At 30.5% G+C, this 17,644-nt stretch overlaps 1 long non-coding RNA gene across 1 annotated transcript; it reads right to left on the reverse strand.

Annotated features, from left to right (window-relative positions):
* Window positions 1-16,143: 16,143 nt before the first annotated feature.
* On the reverse strand, window positions 16,144-16,882 carry LOC129907144 (uncharacterized). Its single transcript, XR_008770978.1, has 2 exons — window positions 16,404-16,882; window positions 16,144-16,342 (listed from the first exon to the last, which is right to left on the reverse strand). It is a non-coding gene; the product is annotated as an uncharacterized LOC129907144 (long non-coding RNA).
* Window positions 16,883-17,644: the final 762 nt, after the last annotated feature.

Raw genomic sequence — 17,644 nt, forward strand, 5'->3', positions numbered from 1 at the left:
TGATAACCCGTGACTCAGTTACTGAATCTTTTTTTTTGCCATATCATTGTACCAGTCCCAAGTGCTTTTCGATCGCCAGCAAAAAGCAGTAAAATGATTTTCCTTATAATCAATAACTCCAGCGAGCCGATAACTTATATCACCCAATTTTTACTCATTCCATTTGAAATTGTTTAAACTAATAGAATTTTCTAAAGAAATCGTTTGTGACAACCTAGTTTGTTTGTGATAGCCTATTTTCCAAAATCTTTCTGTGGCTGGTCTAAATTTTTACTCATTCCATTTGAAATTGTTTAAACTATTAGAATTTTGTGAAGAAATCGTTTGTGACAACCTAGTTTGTTTGTGATAGCCTATTTTCCAAAATCTTTCTGTGGCTGGTCTAAATTTTTACTCATTCCATTTGAAATTGTTTAAACTAATAGAATTTTCTAAAGAAATCGTTTGTGACAACCTAGTTTGTTTGTGATAGCCTATTTTCCAAAATCTTTCTGTGGCTGGTCTAAATTTTTACTCATTCCATTTGAAATTGTTTAAACTATTAGAATTTACCAAAGAAATCGTTTGTGACAACCTAGTTTGTTTGTGATAGCCTATTTTCCAAAACTGCATAGATAATGGCTGGTTCCATTGAAAATTGTTGATTAATTTTACAGTAAAATTTCTATGACAGATTTGTATACAAGAAGTATGACAGTAACTTAGTTGAATTATTTTATTTTTCTGTATTTTTGCATTTTTTATTATTATTTTTATTTTGATAAGAATAGTCTCTTCTTCACGATAATTTTTACATTTTACATTTCTCCAGATTTTGATCATGGCTACACTTTTAGCAACATGTTTAGCAACTTCTTTGAAATAGCTATTAGAAAAGAGAGGGTTGATTTTTAGAGATGAAGAAACTAAATGGGAGAGAGCGAGATAGGTAATGAATGTTGATACAAACACCAACAAGGAAAAGAAAAAAACTTTTATTTTCTGCAAATGAATACCTACCAAGGATTTATATTTTTTTCTCAATTCTCAATAGCAACTAAAAATATAATTTAAGTTTAAATGCGATTTTTCTTGAACAAAATCGTGTGAAAAACTATTTCAACCCTCAAATTATTGCAGAGATAATCACAACAGAGAAATCCTTCGCAACATTAAAAAGTGATCTTTCATGAGTGCGAAAGAGTGAGCGATATGTTATTCTATAAAACGGAATTCAAGAATAGTAAAAAAAAAAAATGGGAGAAAAATAAGTTTTGTAATGGAATGGTGTGGGCGGTTACTTGAAGCAGGATGATGATGAGGTTTATTTACCGTTTTGGTATTTTTTTTTTTTTTCATTATCTAGGGTAGGTAGATATAAAGCTATTCATATTTTTATAAAGTAGACACCTGTACAATTTCTTTTTTGTTGCATTTTATGTAAGATACTTTTTTTTTTTTCTTTTATTCTATCTATTTGCGAGATCATGTAAAGTGGACATTTAGGTAGTTAAATGGTAGATAAGTTCGTAACTATAGTAGATACATATACTTTGTATACTATAGGCACAGATAATATAATCATAATTTATTATCTGTGCTATAGGTAACCACCGATTGAAAAAGAGGTGCATATCAAAAAGCCTTCGTATGCTTTGATCTTATTTGGATTGCTTTAGCCAAACAGGTGCTAAGTAAAAAAAAAAAAACTAGAAAAACGAACAAAATACATAAGTTTCATGTAAGAAGATGCTTTCTAGGTAGGTATATCGACTATAAAAAAAATACGAAATAATAAGAAATGCTTAAGCCTTTAAACAAGGAACTTGTAGCAAATTCAGACAATGTGAATCGTTATTGCAATACCTACAAAGATATCTCAAAGAAAATATTTACAAAATACCTGACACAAGTAAACAAAATCGTATAGGTTTTTTTTCATCCTTAATGCTAACTAGTATGGTTAGCATATTCCATATAAAATATAGGTAGGTAGGTATAACACATTATAATCTAATATAGGTATAGGTATACTGTCTGCATTTACATGGGTGATAGGTACCTGCCTACCTATGTAAAAAAAACTTCTAGTCACTACTTATAGTTCTTTAACCTCAAATTAATATAAATAAATGCAGTTTTTTTCATGCAGAAGGGTTACTGACATTAGGTAGGTATAGGTTTTGTTTTGTTTATTTAGATAGGTAAATACTTAAAACCATTGTTTTTGCTGACATAAAATTGGTAGAACAAGATTGATAATGACTATAAGAAGGTAGGTAGGTAGGTACACCATTGCATAATAGGTGGGTAATTATACCTACTTATCAATGAACAATTCGAGTAGTTTTTATATAATTTTGATTCATTTTTATTGTTCTTTTTTTCACCATAATAAATATAAACGTGAGGTGCTAGAATATTTTTTATAGGTAGGTAGGTACCTACCTACCTTTCTGCAATTTTTTTTTTTATTTTTTTTTTTCCGTGGGTAGGTGTTGAAATCTTCGAAAGATTCTATGAGGACCGGAAAACGCGTGCTCATAGATATGTGGGACTCTCCAGACTAACAATTCCGCCCCCACAAAGCTTTACGGAAAGTATAGCATTATACAAGCAAAACTGTTAGTCAGGCTGACCTCACCAAAACCACCTCCACCTCCCGATGGCAACTAAGTTCAGATGGAACTTATTTAAGAATCTTTTATCTTTCTCGAAGTTAAGTTACGGGTTGTAGGTAACTTTCCGGTGAAAGTTCCTATACTGATTATTTTTAAAGTTAAGTAGATACATAGTTAAATTTAATTTGTTAAACGTGAAGGAAATGAAGTTCAAATTCCTTAGTAAAAAAAAATATTTTTTATAGGTAGGTATTCAATATTTTTTATCTATCACTATCACAAACAAACTAGGTTGTCACAAACGATTTCTTCAGAAAATTCTAATAGTTTAAACAATTTCAAATGGAATGAGTAAATTCTAATAGTTTAAACAATTTCAAATGGAATGAGTAAAAATTTAGACCAGCCACAGAAAGATTTTGGAAAATAGGCTATCACAAACAAACTAGGTTGTCACAAACGATTTCTTTGGTAAATTCTAATAGTTTAAACAATTTCAAATGGAATGAGTAAAAATTTAGACCAACCACAGAAAGATTTTGGAAAATAGGCTATCACAAACAAACTAGGTTGTCACAAACGATTTCTTTGGTAAATTCTAATAGTTTAAACAATTTCAAGTGGAATGAGTAAAAATTTAGACCAGCCACAGAAAGATTTTGGAAAATAGGCTATCACAAACAAACTAGGTTGTCACAAACGATTTCTTCAGAAAATTCTAATAGTTTAAACAATTTCAAGTGGAATGAGTAAAAATTTAGACCAGCCACAGAAAGATTTTGGAAAATAGGCTATCACAAAAAAACTAGGTTGTCACAAACGATTTCTTTAGAAAATTCTATTAGTTTAAACAATTTCAAATGGAATGAGTAAAAATTTAGACCAGCCACAGAAAGATTTTGGAAAATAGGCTATCACAAACAAACTAGGTTGTCACAAACGATTTCTTTGGTAAATTCTAATAGTTTAAACAATTTCAAATGGAGTGAGTAAAAATTTAGACCAGCCACAGAAAGATTTTGGAAAATAGGCTATCACAAACAAACTAGGTTGTCACAAACGATTTCTTTGGTAAATTCTAATAGTTTAAACAATTTCAAATGGAATGAGTAAAAATTTAGACCAGCCACAGAAAGATTTTGGAAAATGGGCTATCACAAACAAACTAGGTTGTCACAAACGATTTCTTTGGTAAATTCTAATAGTTTAAACAATTTCAAATGGAATGAGTAAAAATTTAGACCAGCCACAGAAAGATTTTGGAAAATAGGCTATCACAAACAAACTAGGTTGTCACAAACGATTTCTTTAGTAAATTCTAATAGTTTAAACAATTTCAAGTGGAATGAGTAAAAATTTAGACCAGCCACAGAAAGATTTTGGAAAATAGGCTATCACAAACAAACTAGGTTGTCACAAACGATTTCTTTAGAAAATTCTATTAGTTTAAACAATTTCAAATGGAATGAGTAAAAATTTAGACCAGCCACAGAAAGATTTTGGAAAATAGGCTATCACAAACAAACTAGGTTGTCACAAACGATTTCTTTAGAAAATTCTATTAGTTTAAACAATTTCAAATGAGATGAGTAAAAATTTAGACCAGCCACAAAAAGATTTTGGAAAATAGGCTATCACAAACAAACTAGGTTGTCACAAACGATTTCTTTAGAAAATTCTATTAGTTTAAACAATTTCAAATGAGATGAGTAAAAATTTAGACCAGCCACAGAAAGATTTTGGAAAATAGGCTATCACAAAAAAACTAGGTTGTCACAAACGATTTCTTTAGAAAATTCTATTAGTTTAAACAATTTCAAATGGAATGAGTAAAAATTTAGACCAGCCACAGAAAGATTTTGGAAAATAGGCTATCACAAAAAAACCAGGTTGTCACAAACGATTTCTTTAGAAAATTCTATTAGTTTAAACAATTTCAAATGAGATGAGTAAAAATTTAGACCAGCCACAAAAAGATTTTGGAAAATAGGCTATCACAAACAAACTAGGTTGTCACAAACGATTTCTTTAGAAAATTCTATTAGTTTAAACAATTTCAAATGAGATGAGTAAAAATTTAGACCAGCCACAAAAAGATTTTGGAAAATAGGCTATAACAAAAAAACTAGGTTGTCACAAACGATTTCTTTAGAAAATTCTATTAGTTTAAACAATTTTAAATGGAATGAGTAAAAATTTAGACCAGCCACAGAAAGATTTTGGAAAATAGGCTATCACAAACAAACTAGGTTGTCACAAACGATTTCTTTGGTAAATTCTAATAGTTTAAACAATTTCAAGTGGAATGAGTAAAAATTTAGACCAGCCACAGAAAGATTTTGGAAAATAGGCTATCACAAACAAACTAGGTTGTCACAAACGATTTCTTCAGAAAATTCTAATAGTTTAAACAATTTCAAGTGGAATGAGTAAAAATTTAGACCAGCCACAGAAAGATTTTGGAAAATAGGCTATCACAAAAAAACTAGGTTGTCACAAACGATTTCTTTAGAAAATTCTATTAGTTTAAACAATTTCAAATGGAATGAGTAAAAATTTAGACCAGCCACAGAAAGATTTTGGAAAATAGGCTATCACAAACAAACTAGGTTGTCACAAACGATTTCTTTAGTAAATTCTAATAGTTTAAACAATTTCAAATGGAGTGAGTAAAAATTTAGACCAGCCACAGAAAGATTTTGGAAAATAGGCTATCACAAACAAACTAGGTTGTCACAAACGATTTCTTTGGTAAATTCTAATAGTTTAAACAATTTCAAATGGAATGAGTAAAAATTTAGACCAGCCACAGAAAGATTTTGGAAAATGGGCTATCACAAACAAACTAGGTTGTCACAAACGATTTCTTTGGTAAATTCTAATAGTTTAAACAATTTCAAATGGAATGAGTAAAAATTTAGACCAGCCACAGAAAGATTTTGGAAAATAGGCTATCACAAACAAACTAGGTTGTCACAAACGATTTCTTTAGTAAATTCTAATAGTTTAAACAATTTCAAGTGGAATGAGTAAAAATTTAGACCAGCCACAGAAAGATTTTGGAAAATAGGCTATCACAAACAAACTAGGTTGTCACAAACGATTTCTTTGGTAAATTCTAATAGTTTAAACAATTTCAAATGGAATGAGTAAAAATTTAGACCAGCCACAGAAAGATTTTGGAAAATAGGCTATCACAAACAAACTAGGTTGTCACAAACGATTTCTTCACAAAATTCTAATAGTTTAAACAATTTCAAATGGAATGAGTAAAAATTTAGACCAGCCACAGAAAGATTTTGGAAAATAGGCTATCACAAACAAACTAGGTTGTCACAAACGATTTCTTTAGAAAATTCTATTAGTTTAAACAATTTCAAATGGTATGAGTAAAAATTTAGACCAGCCACAGAAAGATTTTGGAAAATAGGCTATCACAAACAAACTAGGTTGTCACAAACGATTTCTTTAGAAAATTCTAATAGTTTAAACAATTTCAAATGGAATGAGTAAAAATTTAGACCAGCCACAGAAAGATTTTGGAAAATAGGCTATCACAAACAATTTGTTAAACCACAAACGATTTTGTTAGTAAATTCTAAATATGTTAACAATTTTCAATAGAATGAAGTTAAACATTAGATAAGGTTAAGCCATAAGAGTTTAGATGAAAATGGTAGTCGCTGACTTATTTTCATTTATAAATTAAAAATTCAAACTCCATTTCCCTTCATTGAAGTAGATACAACAGTAGTTTTCGCTTACAAGCAATCTTCTATACTTGTATACATTTGCAACATGTTGCTCACCTCAAAGTATAAAAACTCACCTCAGCATCATGAATCCTATGCATAGCTTCGCCCATATTGATAAACAAAATGAAAGTGTGGTGAAATTTAATTAGTTTTTCTTATTTTTCTCGAAAACTAAGTTGTCACAAACGATTTTATGGATATATTCGGGAGTCACAAACGATTTCTGATCGAATGAGTATAAAAAAGTCCATACTATTTCAGTTTTGAAAAAAAAATGGCTAACTGGTACTTTTTTTTTTAATTTGTAAATAACTAAAAAACTAGCGAGTCACAAAACTTTTTATTGCTGTCACAAACAGTCACAAACGAATCACAAACGAATGGCATAAAAAAAAATTCAAAAAGTTGATTTTTTAAAAATTAAAATGGCTATCTGGGAGCATCTGACAAATAATATTTGAAAATAACTAGGTAGGTAAGTATGTACCTACTTACGAATTTTCAAAAACATAAAAATGTTTAAATTGAAATACCTACCTAGCTGCATTAAAAATACTACCTAATATGTATAAATATGCTAACAAATTTAAGGGGTATCTAGGTACCTATATTAATTTTGTTTAGCCTTTCAGTATTTTAACTTGGAAAAAAATCGATATCTTTAAAACATATTTAAAAAAAATCGTGTTAGTTAGATTATCTATAAATCAAGAACAGCGGAAACGGAGAGAATTTAAATGTCTGGTTTATCTTTGATCCATATTGCAGAACCAAAATATTTAAATACCTAACTATAGGTACATAGGAGATAATTTAATGGACTACAAAAGTATTTTATTTTGTAAGCCATTGCAACTTGCACCTTTTGCAAAATAATAAGGCAAGAGTTTGCTAGACGAAAAAACGATTTGAACTTAATATTATTTATTTTTTTAAACATTCTACATATTGTTTGTACATATGTAGGTTTTCCTATAAAAAAGGATTGGCACCAGGCAAGCTCATCGCGCATGCAAAGTGTTGTTGTATGTATTTTTTTTTCGCGAAAATGAAAGGATACAGGGAATGGATCTGGTGTTGCGTGGTAGGTATATATATGGAATAGGATAAACGAGTTTTTTTTTGTATTCTTGTTTTTTTTTTTTTTTTAACTGGTTTATTTATCTTTTTCATAAATTTATGATGTTGCATGTATTCTGAGCAACTGAATAGATATATCTTTTTCTATGAACAAAAAATTTGGAAAGACAGGCGGTCTGTAATGTTATTCGTATTATAATACATAAATCTAAATTTGCGAATTTGATTTTACCTATAGATAAAATTGTCTTTTTCTGTGAAATCGCACACAACTATTCTGCTTCTCAATTACTTCATTTGTATAATTTTTCAAAACAAACTTATGAGAAATATGACCAGCCACAGATATTACTGAACACTGAGAAAAAAAACAACGTAAAATCAATCTAAACCACTTTGAATCAATGGAAAATCACTACATTTTTAGCCTAAAGTGGAAAATGATTGAATCAAAGTAGCACACTTTAAATCAAAGTTGTTCACACATTAAATCAAAGTTGTTCACACATTAAATCAAAGTTGTTCACACATTAAAAAAATAAAAAAAGTAAAACTTGCATCCGCTGGGGATCGAACCTGCTATACCTGGGTTGACAAGCTTGTGCTTTACCACTGTGCCATCTCACTTATAAAAATTCATGTGACAAACTGTAACTTAAGCATAGGACTACTTTTTAGAAAATTAATGAATATATTTTTCACCATTGATTCAATGTAGAACGGATTAAAAATTACTATGCGTTTTTTCTCTGGGTGAAAACTCTTACAAAAACATGGCATCGTAAAAGGGGGGGTTTCCATAGCATTTTAATGGAAGATGGTTGACTAATTGTTTTATTACTTTTGCAGTTTATAAGATAATCTTATGAAACTTACTTTTTTGAAAAGGTAATAAACATACGAATATTTTTGCATCATTTAAATTTTAGAAACATTTCTTGTGCGATTTTTATAAGGGTCAAAAATGATTTTTTTCCTGCAAAGTTAGATTGAATCAGAATTTTGGTTGGGGCACCGTTGTTTATAAACTTTTTATTTATTTTTTTTTTGTTTTATAATGATCAAATGTGTTTTCATGCAGTACGCGAAACAGATTTTTTTTTTTTATTTTTATTAGAAAAAAAGCTTCGTTAATTTGTTGTAATTTCATGTTTTTTTACTCACTCTTCTTAGAATAACTTTACCGTTTATTAGTGTTTTTGGATGAAACAAAAAGAAAACAATAAAGGGAAATTAGGAGAATCCAATAAAATTTCTAAAATTTAATTTGAAGTTAGTTTGAAGGGTTAATTTGAAGGAAAGGTGTCAAAATGCACTTTTTTAGCATTTTAGTCGTGGAGCAAAGCGTGATTATTTTTTAAAATGTTTTTGTATTTTTTAATGAGAAGTTAATAAAGTTGTTCATGCAACCCGTTTGCTAAAAATTTTTTTTTTATTTACACACTAAAAATTTGATTTTAATAAACCAATATTTGCATTCTGTTTCTGAGGAAGGGGCAGTCAAAGCATCCACAATTTATTTTTATTATTTTTTTTCATTATATTTCAAATCAGTTTCAAAAAAAAAATATATATTTTTGCTCACAGTATTTTTAATATAAATTGTTGAAAAAGTGTCTATTTTAGCTTTTTTTACTTTGAAAATTCCATTGATCACGCACACATGCAAATTTAGTTCAAAAGAATGCCACGCATAAGCTGGCGCTGATGAACTCTTTTTTTCTGTTCTTTTCTATTTATTGAAAAAAAAACTTGCTCTTGCGCTCTCATTTTCTCGTTATATTTTGTTTTTGTTTTTTGTGTTTACATAATACTTTTTTTTTTGTTTCCTATTTCCTCACTCAGGCAGGCAGAAATCATTCATGAAATTATGAAGATGCTGCAGAGAGTAGGTAGATAGTAGATATTTTTTGCAAGATCATTATCTTTTGTTTTCAAAAAGGGTTGTTTTGTTCTTGTTGACTCTTGGGTTTTTTCTAACAATTCATTTCGCACCCGCGGTTGCGAGTTGACACTTTTGGGTTTTTTTTTGGTGTCAGCGAAATTTTTTGCATTGTGTAATATTCACATCGCTCGTGCGGGGATATAGGTAAAGGATTAGATATGTGGTATGCATTTGTTTGTGTGTAAAAATGTGTATTGACATTTGACATGTGCTTGTGCACAATGATTGATTTCTATATTTAGGTTGATTTCTGTGTTGTATTGTTTATTATACTACACTCGCGCGTGCGTGCGGGGTTATATAATATAAATACATAAGTCGTTTTGTTTTTCATTGTCTTTGTTTATATGTTGCGGATTCGGTTTTTTTTTGTAGGTTTGAAGTTATAATAGTTATATTTTCGCGGGGGAATGGGTAAAGGGTTATATAAGTGTATTTGTGGTTAGAATGCACTTGATGGTATTTATAGAAATAGTTTTGAGTAGGTGAAGATGCTCAGTATGTTTCCTTAGCAAAAAAAAGTTTTTAAAATTACACCTACTGAGGAAACAAGCAAAAAAGTAGCTAATGCCTATCTGAATTTATAAATAAAATATCAGTTTGAAAAAATAGATCATTTTTTTTTTCAAAGTGTTGAGCTTGAAAATTATTTTTGAAAACTTCCCTAAACTTTGATTACATAATTGAAAAATTAATTTCAAGGTTTAAAAAAAAGTAACTTATAAGTTATTAATGCTGCCTTATTTTTGTTTCCTAATAATGTAGGTATAGGTAAATAAAAAACAAAATCGATTCAGTTACGAACTGAGTTCATTGCATTGGTGACTTTAAAAAAAATCTTTTTAAAAAGGTGTTGAAAGTAAATTGGATTGATATCGAGTCCATCCTCAAACAACATACACATAAGCACCTAAACATTCTATATATTGTAAGTAAATACATTTCCATGTCAGCCGGCACGCGCGAGTGCGAGACAAAAAATTTATCAACGAAGAACAACTCAAAAGTGAGCAAGAACCTGAAAATCAATCCTTCTGCGCATCTACTCATATTTTTATACAAACTACACAAAGGATACTGTCAAGTATATTATATCAATGCACCCATATAACAAATCCTCTACCTGCTTCTCCGCTGAACAACTATAATTATTATTATAATGCAAAAAATTTCTCTGATACACAAAAAACTCAAATGCCATCCACAACAGCAACATGGAAACAAGTTTCTTTTTCATTTCAAAAATAAATAGGTATACACTCCAGAAATCTTTCATGAAAATATTGAATTTCAAACCAGTTTTCGTCCACAAACACCATATCCATATAAAGATCTATGTAGTATACCTACATCCATTTGCATGTCACCCCGCACGCGTGAGTGCGATGGCGATCTCACAAAGAGACAATGAATGAAAACCATAACCAACATCCTGAGAGTAAAAAACCAGAGAATTCGATGGCGAGAGAGCGAAACACATTCACTAATACACACAAATGCTTTTACATGAGATTTGACTTTGCTGAAAAAGGGAACCCAGTCTTAAGGGCCCAACCCATAGAATCCGTTGCGTCCGTTGCGTCGAAGTTTTTGACTGACAGCTCGATAAAATACACACGTTCTTATGGGAAGTCCGTCTCCGTCCGATCCGTCGCTTATGGGTCGCTTCCCATAACAACGTGTGTATTTTATTTTAAAACTTCGACGCAACGGACGCAACGGATTCTATGGGTTGGGCCCTTTAGAGTGTGTCCAATTATTTATTCAAAGAATGGTTCGAAACGCCAGTAGTTTAATGGACGGGTATGATTCGAATGTTTGTGAAAAGTTTAACTGCTTCAGATATATTATTACTCAATGTTCAATATCAATTTGAAGGTATGGAACGAAAGAAGAAAAAAGTGTTACAGTTTTAGAAAAATACGCATAGTTTTGAAAAGTAATAATATTCCAATAGAAAGTGGATCGTTTGCTGTTATATTACGTATTCCATACCCTCATATTTCTTGGAATCCGTGGATCACATAATTCCAATAGAAAATGGTCTTTATAAAAATTTGGTAGTTTGTTTTTTATTTTGTCTTCCCAAAATGAGTCGTTTTTATGTATTTTTATATAAACAAAATCGCATGATGTCCATACACCAAAAAAACAATGGGATCGTTTTGTAGTGTGCAGTTGTCCTTGCACTTGATAAAAATAATCTTCGTTTTTTTTTTAGTACAAAAGTATCTCCGCTTTTCTGAAGATATTTTAGTATTTTCTTTTCAACTGCATCGCTTATAGTCAAGTTTTTGATTGATGATCACAGATCACAAATGCCATCTTCGCCTACTAAGCCGTCAGGTGTTGCTCCAGGGTAGTGAAACTCATTATCAATAAAATATCCGCATTTTCGTACTTTGATTTTTATCGCTTCTTCTAGTTTTTGGATTGCTTTTTTCTCTTTTTGAAGGCCCCATAACATGTTGCAATTTGATATGGGAGTGTACAAAATATGCTTAATAATATTGCGGTAGCTGGCTACACTTTTTACTTTGCATATTTTGCCGAAATTGGAAGCAGTAACCATCTGATGTCTAACATCAAACCCCTTCTCATCAAGGGATTGAATACGCGTTTCAACTTTAATTTCTCTTTTTCTTGAATAATTGCTCTCAATCATTTGAAGTTTGTTTTGCTTTTCTAAGAGCAATTCTTCACTTGGTTTATCTGGGATCTCGGATATCATTTCAGCGTTACCATAATACGAGTTGGCGCCACTTCTTTTTCTTTTTCTTGCAATGCTCTTAGTTTTGTTGATGTTAGCAGCTAGATTTCTTTTTCGGAGCAAGGTCTTATTTCTAGCTTCGGATTTGACTAAAAACTTGCTTCTAGGAGTATTGGTGCTTTCATTTTGTGTCTTGGTAAACTCTGTGAATGTCCTTTTAGAGTTAAATTGAACCGCAGCACATCTATTAGTGTATGGCTGCCCAAGAGAAAAGTTTATTCTTTTCCCGAGTCGAACATTTGGCACTATTTAAAACCTATTTAAAACACAAAAAATCTCTGTTTAGATTTAATAGGCTTTAAATAGCACCTAATTTGTAAAGGAAATAACCTCTACTCAAGACCTCAAATAGTCAGTTATCGGAAAAAATCCCATTTTGGGTAGTTATTGAGGAGCAAAAATATTATAATTAAACACTTATTAGAACCTAAATAATCTACATAAACTCATTGAGTCCTATTAATTCTACATATTTCTAAGACTTTTTTTTAGGTCTTTTTGTTCTGATTAGGGTCTAATTATTCTTAATAGTTTGTACAAATTCATGTCCAGGTTAAATAAAATGAATATTATAATGCATTATTATATTAGGTATTACGAATTATGCTGAGATTTTACTAAACGTGGAGTTTTTAATGATATGAACTTTGAAGTTCAAATTTCAAATTTAACCTTAATTCATAATGATATGTGATATTAATGTTGTTAAACTAGAATAAAAATCACTGTTTGTTGCAATACAAAGATATTAATATAAAAAATAAAATGCAGGACACACTTACTTGCTCTTGTAGTTTAAAGCACCTATCTATGTAAATAACTATCGGAATTAAAAGATTGGTTAAGTTTTCGGAAGAAAAATAAAAGAAATAAAATGTCAAAAATTAATTTTTTTTTCTTCAAAAACTATGTAGGTATTTTCTGAAAATTTCATCATATTTTAGACTTCAAAATTATAAGAAACATCTGAATAAAATTGGCTTATCCTTTTATGAAATAAATGATATTAACTTAAAAATGTCATTTTTTTGGATGTACACTTTTTAAAAGACATTACACAACAAAAAAAAAAAACACAACTGCGAAATTACGAAAAAATCATCCGTACCAAATTTTAAGAAAATCGGCCCATCCGTTTAGCCTGCAGCTTAATGTACACATGGACGCACCGACGAGCACATTCGCACAGACCGACGGACGCGGCGTCATGACGTAAACCACTTTTTCGGATTTCTCCATCATCTTTATGTTAGTTTTGATTAAAATCTCGAATTTTTTTTAGCACGAAACCAATACTTGTTCTGTAAAGCAATTAAAAAGAACACACGACACGAATAATTTTGAACACTTAATTTACTTTTTGACAAATAATGTCAAACATAAAAAGTAACAACTGATTTTAATAATGCCTACATGATACTATTGTAAGCACCAAGCCGCCATTTTGAATGAGTGTCGCAATAATCATAGCAACACAGCACTTTCATTAATAAAAAAAAAAAAAAAAAAACGCACGAGTTTTTAATTTATTAAAGATTTTTCTTGTTAGTTGATTTGATTGACAGAACTGAACATGTTTAATAAAATTTGCTACTAAGGCCGTGAGTGAAATGGGTCAACGCCAGGCATCGACCCGCACTTGCCAAATGAACTACTTCGAATGCCCTTTTTAAAGTGTCAAGTACACGAGACAATGGCCAAGGTGGTTTCCTGTCCGAACTTGTGTTTTTAGGACTTAACTAGTAATTGGAGTTTTGATAGTCTCAACCTAGGTTAAAGAGTAGGTACATATTTAGGGGTTAATATTCTAGACACCTGAAGAACATTTAGCACTTAGGTACAAAGTTTTTGAGTTTTGAGAGTCTCAATCGCGCTTAAATAGTGAAAATAGTATCTACCAAGCTTAAGGGGTAATAACACCTTGTAAACCACGAAATCTTGCGTCATTTTCATCACCGTGAAGTACGTAGGATTTTTTTGAAATATTAAAATTTAACGATTTTATGGTCTTTTTTTCAACGAATTTTGTTTTTGGAATGAAATAGTTTTTTCAAACTAATGCCATTTCATTAAAAATTAATTAACTCCTATTAATAATTAATAGGAGTTAGTTGGTCGCCCGATGGGAGCACAGGATTTTACTATCATCCGGAACTACACCGCCATTTAAAAAATTTCACATCATTAAAAAATTTAACATTAGCCTATTCGGTTACCTATTAATATACTTTATTAAACTAAACAAACACCAAAAGAAAATAATATTTCCTCTTTGTTTTATACGGTGATGAAAATGACGCAAGATTTCGTGGTTTACAAGGTGTTATTACCCCTTAAGGAGATTTACAAGTACATAGTAAGGTCTAAAAATTCATTATACAAATAGATAACTTAGGATTAAACAAGTGTTTTTAGTTTTAAAAGTCGTTAATTATCAGTTGTGAAGGTTTCTCAGAAGTTACTAAGTTTAGTAAGTGTACAAAGTTCATATTTAGGCTTATTTTAAAACGAAAAGTACTTTAATAGATTAAATTAAGTACTTTGAGTACTAAATTCATACATAAAGTTCGATTCGGGTTGCCTCCGACATATTGACATACAAAGCTGTTAAACTGCATACCAAGCAGTTTAACATTTAAATTGTTTTTTGTTTTTTTTGTTATAAGGAATTTGTTATGTTTATCACCTTTCTAATTAAACTATTGAGTATCTTGTACCTACTTATAATAATGAAATAAAATGTATTGTTTTTTAACCAAAACTAATTAAAATCCAAAAAAAATATTATTATACCTAATTTCGTATGTAAAAACAAAAAGTATTTATTTATTTATTTTATCTAACTTAATTGAAGAGAAAAATATACATATGTATATGAATACCAATAATATCAATTAATAATATAATATATAAACCTATGTACAAATTCGAAAGAAAAAGTTAAAAACATTCAAATAAATTAACAAATATGTACCTAATAGTTTTAAAAAATAAACCCAAAAAAAAATATCGAAAAATTTGTTTTTTAAACTACTAAAATAAATATCATCACTGAAAAAAAAGTCGATCAGATTCCTGTGCCTCTTGCAAAAGTCATATAGAATACCAAGTAATGTAGGTACATAGTAGCGCAGAAAGATAGAAAAATTCAACACTGAATATCATACCATTTTTTTCTTCATAAATACCCCGTTTGTATGGCGATTTAAATCCGAATTGAATCAGCATTTAGGTCTATATATACCTGAATCGAATTGAATCCGGATTTGTCGATCCGATCCGCTTCGGGGAGCTGAATCGAATCGAATATATGCATATATACCTAACGAATTGAATACTCGAGATATAATTTATGGTGGAAATTGTGTGTAATTGTCTTCTTATTTGCAAATTCACTTTGTTTTTGGTTAGATTTTTCTATTTTACTGCAAATATATTAAAAAGAAAAATTGTGTTTTCGATTCTATTTCAATTCGATTCCTCGATCTGGTACTTCCATATACGTGGATCGAAATTTCGATTCAGTTTCAATTCGATCTTTAAATCGGTCATACAAACGGGGTAAAATATACCTAACATGACTCTTGCACATTGAGTAAAACGAACGGAAAACGAAAACATAAATGAATGAATTCATTTAACCGCAATATACACTTGCAAGGCTTGCCCTTTTTTTTTTTACTATTTTCTTGATGCTTATTTGTTTTTTCTACCTACCCTTCAAGCAAACAGGTCCGACCTCGGTCCGAATCCGCTCCGCCTGAGGCGGAGCTGAGTCCGACTTCGGATCAGAAACTGGTCCGAAGGCGGCTCAAATTAGTATGGAAATTATAATCACCGCGAAGTCGATTGCATATGTATTGGTGTGGTGAAAATCTCCATTCCGAGAAAATGGAGCCGAAGGCGGACCTGAGTCGGAGCAGCGAAAACCTACCAGAAAGAGGAATAAAAAAGGGATGAAGTATCGCATTTGCGACCAAAAAAAGAACAAGATTTATTTTTTTTTCACTGAAACTGTTTTATTTTTTATTTTATTTTGGCAAACGAAATTTTCACAATAAATACAATATAAAATACAATACATTTTTTTTCATTTTATTTCATTTGATGCTGCTGCTGTTGTTGGTGTTTTTTTAGATACCCAATCGCATGTTTCACCTTCTAGATTTTTCTTCATCATTAGAGATTACATCTACAACACAAGAAGAAACAACATTTTTACCCAAACACTTTGAACGATATATACAACATACCTTTTTTTGTTTCCATATTGTTTATAATTTGATATTGTTTATAATTATACTAATATTATAATAACAACGACACGAGACACGACGCGACGCGACTATACACTTCAACGAAACATAACAAAATGACGCTTTTGCTCTTGTTGGCTATGTCTGTTTCACTTTTTTTTCCATTTCTCACTTTCCACCACGATTCTCGTTCGACTTTGTGTTCATACACAAAAAGTTGCAAGTGTGTGAGTGCAACCCCGCTTTTCTCGGTCGGAGGTCGGACTGTCTTTTCTGGACTCCGTTTTCTTGCTTGAAGGGTAAATAGACTTTAATTTTATGACTTTGGTTCTCTAGAAAGTGAAAGAGAATGCAAATAAAGAAACCGAGAGAGAACTGAGTTGAGATGACGTTGAACGTGAGAGATGTATGGCGAAGAAAGGTCACTAATACACACAAACTCATTTACATGAAGTCTGAGTTCGTCATTCGGGGACACCCACTCTTCATGAAAATATAGAATTTCAAACCAGTTTTCGTCCACAAACACCATATCCATATAAAAATATATGTATACCTACATCCATTTGCATGTCACCCCGCACGCTTGAGTGCGATGGCGATGTCATAAAGAGACAATGAATGAAAACCAATATCCTGACCTGAGAGGAAAAAACCAGAGAATTCGATGGCAAGAGAGCAAAACACATTCACTCATACACACAAACGCTTTTACATGAGATCTATTATGAAACGTACTTTTTTGAAAAGGTAATAAACGTACAAATATTTTTGCATCATTTTTAGAAACATTTCTTGTGCGATTTTTATAAGGGTCGAAAATGATTTTTTTCCTGCAAATTTAGATTGAATCAGAATTTTGGTTGGGACACCGTTGTTTATAAACTTTTTATTTTTTTTTGTTTTGTTTTATAATGATCAAATGTGTTTTTATGCAGTACGTGAAACAGATTTTGTTTTTTTTATTAGAAAAAAGCTTCGTTAATTTGTTGTAATTTCATGTTTTTTTACTCACTCTTCTTAGAATAACTTTACCGTTTACCTATTAGTGTTTTTAGATGAAACAAAAAGAAAATAATAAAGTGAAATTAGGAGAATCCAATAATATTTCTAAAACTTAATTTGAAGTTAGTTTAAACGGTTAATTTGAAGGAAAGGTGTCAAAATGCACTTTTTTAGCATTTTAGTGGTGGGGCTAAGCGTGATTTTTTTTTAAAAATGTTATTGTATTTTTTAAT

This window comes from Episyrphus balteatus, chromosome 1 (assembly GCF_945859705.1).
Source record: "Episyrphus balteatus chromosome 1, idEpiBalt1.1, whole genome shotgun sequence".
NCBI classification, from domain to species: Eukaryota; Metazoa; Arthropoda; class Insecta; order Diptera; family Syrphidae; genus Episyrphus; species Episyrphus balteatus.